This window comes from Cricetulus griseus, assembly GCF_003668045.3.
Source record: "Cricetulus griseus strain 17A/GY chromosome 1 unlocalized genomic scaffold, alternate assembly CriGri-PICRH-1.0 chr1_0, whole genome shotgun sequence".
Classification (NCBI taxonomy): Eukaryota; Metazoa; Chordata; class Mammalia; order Rodentia; family Cricetidae; genus Cricetulus; species Cricetulus griseus.
Window position 1 is genome coordinate 169123683 of NW_023276806.1, and position 10703 is coordinate 169134385.

A 10703-nucleotide genomic window follows, 5' to 3' on the forward strand; every position below is an offset into this window, starting at 1 on the left:
CTCTGTCTCTTGCAGAGGTTCTTAACCTCCTCTGTTAACAGGAGATTATTTATTTATTGGTGTTCCCCACTTTACACCATCCATCTTCATGACTTCAGATGGGAGTTTTATTTTTAAGGAAATAACATGTTTCCCTAATCTACTCCAATGGGTTATCCACATTTTGGGGTGAGGATATTGCTCAGTGATAGACTCAATGTCTACTAAGTACAGGACTTTAGGTTCATTACCAAATCAGCATCATTAACATAATCATCCACATTTCCTTTTTCTATAATTATTTCACTAACATAAGAAACAAATCAAAATACAGAAGACTTGCACAAGAATTGTACTGTAATTACTTAGTCATGCTTGGGGAAAAGGTTCACAAGGTCTAATGCCCAATGAGAATTTAAATATTTACATTTATTTATTTTTTGTCTCTGTGTGTGTACATGTGAATCTAAGTGCTAATGGGAGATAGATAGCAGATCTCCTGAAGTTGCAACCGTTGTTGATTTGAGAAACATAGGTCTCTGGAAGAGCTGAATGAGCTCTGAAAGGTTGAGCAATTCCTACAGTCTTCAAACCCAGATTTGAAGGAAGTAAATAGTTACTGTGGGAGAATAGTTCACAAGTTTACCATGTCTCTAGGAGGAATATTATCAGCTAATTATTGCTGGTGGAAGGAGAAATATTTTCTTCATGGTATACCTACTAGTAAGTTCATGTGGTTCTATAAAGCAATCCTACTTAATCTCATTGATTAACTCCCCAAATAAAGACATGAAACCAGAAGGGAACTGACCAGGAAGAGGAGGGGAATTAACAAGATTGAAGTGGTGCAGTAAGTGTGAGAGTATGAATATATATATATATATATATATATATATATATATAGTGCTTAAAAATGTAGCAAATAATAAAAGCAGTTAAGCAAACATTAATGTAATGTGTTGTAATTCCTAGCTTAGTTATTCCATAGGGGAATCCCAATACTTCCCTAGTCAACTCACACTGTCCCATCTGCCTGGTGGCATGCTCCTTTCCTGGTTGTAGTGGTGAAGTCTATCCATCGTGGGAAGCTCCAAATCTGAGACTGATCTACACTTCATCCTTGCAATCTTATATTGAAAAAACGACCACTGTTTTCTTCATTCTCCCTTCTTTCTCTGATATTATTTCTCAACACAAAATCATCTTTAATGAGAATTTCATATAATTTTTCCCGGCTTTCCAACCAAATTTATTTATTTATTTTTTTGTTTTTTTATTTAAAGAAACAATCTTATTTTACATATATGAATCCCAGTTCCCTTTCCTTCCCATACCATGCCCCCCATCCCTGTGCCATTCCCTACCCATTCCCCAGGGACAGTGAGGCCTTCAATGGAAGATCATCAAAGTCTGTCACATCATTTGAGGTGGGACCTAGGCCCTCCTGCTCCACATAGGCTGAAAGAGTATCCCTCCATGGAGGAATGGGTTCCCAAAGGCTTTTCATATACTATGAATAAATACTGATTCCATTGAGAGAGGCCCCATGGACTGCCCAGGCCTCCTATCTGTCACCCAACTTCAGGAGGCCTGGTTTGGTCCTCTGTTGGCTCCCAAGCTGTCTTGCTGGGGTAGATTTCACATAATTTTACTAGCTATCTATTTCATATTTTTCTTTCTTCACATATTCATCTTTCACATATTTTACACTTTGGTTTCATCTTTACAATTTCAGACCTCATTTATGACAATATGTCACAATATCCTTTTTAAAAATCTCTCTCAATATACCATCCACATTCCTATTAGCTCAAACTTCTTGGAGATCAGTCATTTTTCCACATTTCCTGTTATACTGAAATGCCTCTTATAAGTCACCTCTACTTATGACTTTCATCTAGTTTAGTTGTTCTATCTTGCCTAATAACCACTTCACTTCAAAAGTCAGCTTGGCTTTTATAATATGTTTTCTAGCACTATTCAGATTGTCTAAGAACACTCATCCTTTCAAATGAAATACCACAGCTATTTTTGAATGATTGCCCTTCTCATCACTCTTAGAAATTTGTCATCCAAACAGAATTAAGTGGTAAGGAAAATTAAGGGGACATTTTGTAAATACTTCCTGAATAAAGTGATACTATTGTCACTGTACAAGTGTGTTAGTATCAGGTGGTGGTGATGCATGTCTTTAATCCCAACATTTTGGAGGCAAAAGGCCATCCTGGTCTACAAAGTGAGTTCCAGGATGGCTAGGGCTATTACTTAGAAAATCCTTATCTCGAAAAACAAAACAAAAAGAGTGTCTTAACATTTCTACTGCTATGAAGAGACACCATGACCAAGGCAACTCTTATATAGGAAAACATCTAATTGGTACTGGTTTATAGTTTCAGAGGTTTAGTCTATTATTGTCATGGAAGGAAGCAAGGTGGCATGCTGGCAGACATGTGCTAGAGAGTACCTGAGAGTTCTGCATCTGGATCTATAGGCCATAGGAAGTTAACTGCCCCCCACACTGGATAGAGTTTGAGCATATTTGAGACCTCAAAGCCTGCCCCCACAGTGATACACATCCTCCAACAAAGCAACACCTACTCCAACAAGGCCACTCCCTAGAGGCCAAACATTCAAACCTCAGTTTATGGGGTCCACACCAATACAAACCATGACAGAGAGGTTTGCTGTCAAAAGGAAATCTTTTTTTTTTTGTATGTCTCTGTCTCTGTCTCTCCTATCTACAATCTGATGGGGACAGATCAAAAAAGTCTTGCCAGATATAGCCTCCTAATTTTGGATTCCTAGCATATATAATCATAAACAATATGTTTATATATTTTGTTAATTATCCATTATGTAATGTCTTGCCTTGGAAAAACAAGAAACTAAGATAAAACACTATCTCAAATATTGTACATATTATATTCTTTAATAAGCTATATATATTAACCTAGGAAAGCACTTTTTGAACTCTTATTATGTGCTACTATCCCATCATACAAGGTTTGATATCATAAGTGATTCCTTCCAAATGTTGTTCTAGAGTCAGATGCACTGGAATCAACTTTATACTACAAACATATAATATGCCTGCATCACACAAACATTTGTGTGCTTGATTTATTTTTCTTTTGAAACTAGTAATGTCTATATCACTGAGTAGTTAAGGAGAACAAATGGTATGCTAACTGACTAATCTGGGCATAACATAGAAAGGAAGTGTTCAACAGATGGTAGCTATTAATGGTAATAACAGTATTAATGCAGAAAATGATAGTATAAAATGAACTAGAAACATTTAGGAAGAATATACTATCTGCAAAATTAGTCATGGCAAAGAGAGACAATACCTGCTTGTTTGGTGTGAAAATTGTTCAGGATTTAAAAATATTCTCATATAGTCCTAAAAAACTTTTCTTGAGTCATGTCAGCAATTTGTAACTACTATATGTATATTACTATTACATTGTAATTTAATGTGACTCTTGAATTTATTAAGAACAGTGAAATTTCTATGTTCCTATTTCTGTTGTGCCCAAATTCTGACCCCCAAAATTACCAAGAGGCCCATTTCGATGCAAAAGCATCGAAAGTCTTCATTGCAGTTGTTTAAAAGCTAACATCTAGAGCCTTTTATCTATCCACCACAGCAGATGGCTAGAGAAAAACAAACAAACAAACAAAAACAAAAAAAAAAAAAAAAAAAAAACGAGAAACCATGAGACAGGGATTTTATAGGGCAGGCTATGGGTAGTGTCTAGGGGTATGCACAGGAGTAGGATGGGTGTGCCTCCAGGCTTGCACCACCTGCCCTGTGTTGATTGATCAACTGGTTGTTATGGCCCATAGGCCCTTGCAGGGCAGTTGCTATGCTCTGCACATCACTGTTGTGCACTTGTCTGTAAAGCACACCCAAAGCTATAAAGCATAGCCCGCTAGCTAACTTCTGATTGGTTCCTTGCCACGAGGAGGGCATCTGACCTAGTGAGCAGGGCAGGCCCAGCAAGGTCAGGTGAGCACAGGCTATCCTGTCATGGCTGCCAAAATTCAGTGGCTGGTACCTTCCTTTCAAATGATCATTCTATGGTTCTATGAATTGTTCTGAAAGAAATCCCCCACTAAGAATTGTAACTGTAAATTTGTTGTACTTTCCCAAATCTTGAGATTTCTTTCTCTGGACTGGCCATAAAACTGCAAGATTGCTATGGCAGGTACTGAAAGGACACACCCAAGCATCTTCATTATCCACTCCCTTATTTTATAAAGTCCCTCAGTGTCCAGCATGTGACTTGGTCTCTTACCCACAGGAAAGGTATCAGCATAGGCTGGTTTGTTTATTGTCTGTCCTATTGTCATTTTGATAAAGAAGGACAACAGCTAAGAGATCACTGATAAGGGCAGAATTGGCTCTGTGTCTCTCAAGTGAGACAGAGGAGACAACACACATGCACACACACACATACTCCCATGAGTTACTGAGTGAATGAATCCAATTATTTGTTGGTCTCCTGTTACCTGTTTTCCTTAAGGGGGTGGGGGAAATTTGAAATATAAATAGAATAAATATAAATAGAATTAAAGAGACAAAGGAGTTAGCACAATGATAAATACAACATAGGATGTTTAAAGATATTATCATGAAATTACATGGAATTCAGTGTGGACTAGGGAATGATTAATGGTATCAAATATAAGAATAAAAAGATGGTATTTGTCCAGTTTCTTTGTGAGCACTTTTGTTATTAATTATAGTATTTATGAAAATGGACAATATTCAGTCAGTCTGTATAAAATAAACATTTAAAATTAAGTGCTATAAAATAATCTTATTTCTAATTCAAATAAAAAATGGAGAAAAAATAAGTGCTACCTATAAAGCAGAACTATCAAATAGAATGTGGAATTTGTTAGAACCCCCAGAAAATACCAAAGATCTCCACAGACCTATAGGAAATTGGAAAATTCTCAATTCATATGAAACTGATTGCTGAGATACTTCATAATCTGACTTTCCATTTGTTATAGAAGAAAAGTAATAAAGAAAAGAACACTATATTTTATCATTGGGGAGGATGCAAATATGAAACAGTCAGGGAAACAACTAAGTATACAGATTTAATATTTATTCATTAACCAGTAATGACAAATACATATATATATATGTATATATACATATATATATATATATAATATATATATATATATATATATATCCTCCGGTTTGGAATGATGTTTTCTCAATATATTTAAGTCAGCACTCTGGGTCTCATTTGAAAAGGAAAACATACATGAGCATAAGTAAATTGGGTCAAAATAAGGTTCTTCATATTTAAGAAGCATTTCACCTCCTGGCTCTACAACTAAAGTATAGATTTAATAATTCCTAGATTTCAACTGTAGTTGCTGAGATATCTGTTAAGGATATGCTGCTACAGCAGGAAAATATTTCTATTCTCTGTTAGGAGGCCATCCATCTGAAAAAGACCAAGCTTTCACTGAGTTCAAAAAGAGCAGAGTGGGGGGTGTCTTCTAATAACCCAGTAATTAATACAATGTACTGAACATGAATGATTTCCATCTTCTGTTCTGTGGAAAATAAATTCAAGAGAGCAAAATTTCAAGAATGTGAATACAACATTAAACATAGAGTAAAAATTATGCTAGAAGCTTCTCCATGGGTTAATTTTTCCCTCTTTTGTCTTAAAGGCTTAGTATTATTTCAGCTTTGTATCATTTGCTGTTAATGTACTGAATTGTATATATATACATACACACACACACACACACACACACACAGACACACACACACACAGTGAAAAGCTAATTTCAGTATATGGCAAATAAGCTTTCTAACAGACTGTACATTGACAGATATTTGCATATTTCATAGATTTAATCACTTGATAAATGCAAATCAATTTTCATTTTCCCTACAGTTTGACATTCCATTACATAAAGACAGAATGTGTTTGTTTTGCTCTTGAATTCTATTGTTGATTTTGTTTTCTTCTATAAACAACATTGTACTTCTTTCATTATACAACTGGAGATAATTTTCTCTAAGATGTACTGATGTCAGACACTTTTCTGGGAGTTATGACATGTCAGTATTTGCTGTGTTTAATAATAAGGACACCTGCTACAAACAGACATTTTCCAAAATGTTTAAATTCTGTTTCTGAACTTTTTATTTGATTTTATTTATCTACTATCTTATTTTATGCCAACCCCAAATTGTTGAATTTTTACACACACACACACACACACTCACACACACACTCACACACACACACACACACACACACACACACACACTCACACACACACACACACACACACACACACACACACACACAGACACACACACACAGAGCCTTAAATATATATCTCACATCTTCCACTGTTTGGCTGCAATGTTTTATGGTCTTGGAGGTCCTTAGCTACTGAAATTCCACCTATATTTTAAAATGCATTTAAAATTTCAAGAAAAGATAATTTCCTGCTTTTTATTACATTGTCTAGAATTTGTAGGCTAATTTAGAAAGAAAAACACCTCACAATTATCAGGCATCTCCACATTGTGGAACAACATTTTATTCAATTCAGTATTATTTTAAGTTACATATTTAAATTATATTTGTGTCATTATTGTATTCCCTTGTTCTCTTATTTTCTCAGAAGTAAAACATATGATTGTTATTTTACATTATCTTAAAACATCATATCTTTGGTGCTCACTTCGACAGCACATATACTAAAATTGGAACGATACAGAGAAGATGTATGACCCCTGTGCAAGGATGACACACAATTTCATGAAGCATTCCATATTTTTAGAAAACAAGATATTCCACGACAAAACAAGATTTAAACAATATGTAACCACTAATCCAGCCCTACAGAAAGTACTGGAAGGAAAACTCCAACCTAAGGAAATTAACTACACTCGCATAAACATAGGCAATAGATAATCCCACTCTACAAAACCACAAAATAAAAAGCAGGGTAAATCCACATACAATACCAGTACCAATAACAAATCAAAAACAAACAAGAATAAACACTGAATGGAACGTAATTTCCCTCAATATTAATGGTCTTAACTCCTCTATAAAAAGACACAGGCTAACAGATTGGATACGAAGACAGAATCCATCCTTCTGCTGCATACAAGAAACACACCTCGAATGCTATGACAGACATTACCTCAGAGTAAAGGGTTGGGATAAGATACTCCAATCAAATGGACCCAAGAAACGAGCCGGGGTAGTTATCCTTGTATCTAACAAGATAGACTTCAAACTAAAATCAATCAAAAGAGATGAAGATCATTTCATATTCATCACAGGAAAAATCCAGCAGGAAGAAGTCTCAATTCTAAACATCTATGCCCCCAATACAAAGGCACCAACATTTGTAAAAGAAACATTGTTAAAACTCAAATCACAAAGAAGGCCTCACACAGTTATAGTGGGAGACTTCAACAACCCACTCTCACCACTGGACAGGACCACCAGACCAAAACTTAACAAAGAAACAAAGAAACTAACAGAAGTTATGACCCAATTGGGATTAACAGACATTTATAGAACTTTCTATCCAAACACAAAAAGAATATACCTTCTTTTCAGCATCACATGGAACCTTCTAAAAAATCGACCACATTCTCAACAACATAGCGAACTTATCAGACCACCATGCTTTAAAGTTAGAAATCAAAAACAAATCAAAGTGCAAAAAACCTACCAACTCATGGAAATTGAACAACACACAATTGCAACATTCCTGGGTCAAGGAAGAAATAAAGAAAGAAATTAAAGACTTCCTAGAATTCAATGAAAATGTTGACACAGCATACCCAAACTTATGGGACACTTTGAAAGCAGTACTAAGAGGAAAGTTCATAGCTCTAAGTGCTCACATGAAGAAACTAGAGAATAGCCACACCAGAGATCTGACATCAAGCTGAAAGCTCTAGAAAAAATGGAAGCAAATTCAGCCCAGAGGAGCAGATGCTGGGAAATAATCAAACTGAGGGCAGAAATCAATAAAGTCAAAACAAAGAAAACAATTCAAAGAATCAATATAACAAAGAGTTGGTTCTTTGAGAAAATCAACAAAATAGACAAACCGTTATCCAAATTAACCAAAAGGCAGAGAGAGATCATGCAAATTAACAAAATCAGAAATGAAAAGCGGTACATAACAACGGACACTGAAGAAATCCAGAGAATCTTCAGGTTGTACTTTGAAAACCTATGCTCCACAAAATAAGAAAATTTAAAGGAAATGGACAATTTTCTGGACAGTTATCACTTACCAAAATTGAATCAAGAACAGATAAGCAACTTAAATAGACCTATAACCTCTAAGGAAATAGAAGCAGTCATCAAAAGTCTCCCAACCAAAAAAAAGCCCGGGGCCAGATGGATTCACTGCAGAATTCTACCAGAAATTTAAAGAATTGCTAATACCAATATTCCTCAAATTGTTCCACAAAATAGAGGCAAAAGGGACATTGCCAAACTCTTTTTATGAGGCTACAATAACCTTGATACCCAAGCCACACAAAGACATAACTAAGAAAGAGAACTACAGACCAATATCCCTCATGAACACTGATGTAAAAATTCTCAATAAAATCCTAGCAAATTGAATACAAGATCATAACAGAGAAATCATCCACCATGATCAAGTAGGCTTCATCCCAGGGATGCAAGGATGGTTCAACATACGAAAATCCATCAATGTAATCCACCATATAAACAGACTGAGAAAAGAAAACCGCATGATTATCTCACTAGATGCCAAAAAAGCCTTTGACAAAATCCAACACCCCTTCATGATAAAGATCATGAAGAAATCAGGGATAACAGGAACATACCTCAACATAATAAAAGCAATATACAGCAAGCCAACAGCCAACATCAAATTAAACGGAGAGAAACTCTATCCAATTCCTCTAAAATCGGGGACATGACAAGGCTGTCCACTCTCTCCATACCTCTTCAATATTGTCCTTGAAGTTCTAGCTACAGCAATAAGACAACAAGAGGAGATCAAGGGAATACAAACCCGAAAGGAAGAAGTCAAACTCTCACTATTTGCACACGATATGATAGTCTACATTAGTGACCTGAAAAACTCTACCAGGGAACTCTTACAGCTGATAAACACCTTCAGCAAAGTGGCAGGATACAAGATTAACTCAAAAAAATCCGTAGCCCTACTATACACCGATGATACATTTGTGGAGAAAGAAATCAGAGAAACATCACATTTACATTCACCACAAACAACATAAAAATACCTTGGGGTAACACTAACCAAAAATGTGAAAGACCTGTACCATAAGAATTTTGAGTCTCTAAAGAAAGAAATTAAAGAAGATACCAAAAAATGGAAAGATCTCCCATGCTCTTGGATAGGTAGGATCAACAATGGCAATCTTGCCAAAAGCAATCTACAGATTCAATGCAATCCCCATCAAAATCCACACAATTCTTCACAGACCTTGAAAGAACAATTCTCAACTTTATATGGAGAAACAAAAGACCCAGGATAGCCAAAACATCCCTATACAATAAAGGAACTTCTGGAGGCATCACCATCCCTGACTTCAAGCTCTATTACAGAGCTATAGTCCTGAAAACAGCTTGGTATTGGCACAAAAATAGACTGGTAGACCAATGGAATAGAATTGAAAACCCTGATATTACCCCACACACTTATGAACATCTGATTTTTGACAATAATCCAAATTTATACAGTGGAACAAAGAACATCTTCAACAAATGGTGCTGGCACAACTGGTTGCAGACATGTAGAAGACTGCAGTTAGACCCAAGCCTATCGCCTTGCACAAAACTTAAGTCAAAATGGATCAAAGATCTCAACATAAATCCAGCTACACTTAACCTATTAGAAGACAAAGTGGGAAATAGCCTTGAATTAATTGGTATAGGAGATTGCTTCCTGAACATAACACCAGTAGCACAGACACTGAGGTCAACAATTGATAACTGGGACCTCCTGAAACTGAGAAGCTTTTGTAAGGCAAAGGAAAAAGTCAGCAAGACAAAATGGCAGCCCACAGACTGGGAAAAGATATTCACCAACCCCACATCTGACAGATGGCTGATCTCCAAAATATACAAAGAACTCAAGAAGCTAGTCTCCAAAACACCAAACAACCCAATTAAAAAAGTGGGGTACAGAACTAAAGAGACAATTCTCAATAGAGGAATCTAAAATGGATGAAAGACACATAAGAAAGTGTTCAACATCCTTAGCCATCAAGGAAATGCAAATCAAAACAACTCTGAGATACCATCTTACTCCTGTCAGAATGGCTAAAATCCAAAACACCAATGACAGTTCATGTTGGAGAAGATGTGGAGAAAGGGGAACACTCTTCCACTGCTGGCGGGAGTGCCAACTTGTACAGCCAGAAATTGGAAGCAGCCTAGATGCCCCTCAACGGAAGAATGGATAGAGAAAATGTGGTACATTTATACAATGGAGTACTACTCAGCGGAAAAAAAAACAATGGAATCTTGAAATTTGCAGGAAAATGGATGGATCTATAAGAAACCGTTCTGTGGGAGGTAACCCAATCACAAAAAGACAAATATGGTATGTACTCACTTATATGTGGATTTTAGACATAGAATAAGGATTACCAGCCTACAATCCACACTGCCAATTAAGCTAATAAACATGGA

General features: G+C 36.0%; 1 non-coding gene across 1 annotated transcript; it reads left to right on the forward strand.

The window, feature by feature from the left end:
- The first annotated feature begins 6709 nt into the window (after positions 1-6709).
- On the forward strand, positions 6710-6814 carry LOC113831367. The gene has a single exon (XR_003480971.1). It is a non-coding gene; the product is annotated as a U6 spliceosomal RNA (small nuclear RNA).
- The last annotated feature ends 3889 nt before the right edge of the window (positions 6815-10703 follow it).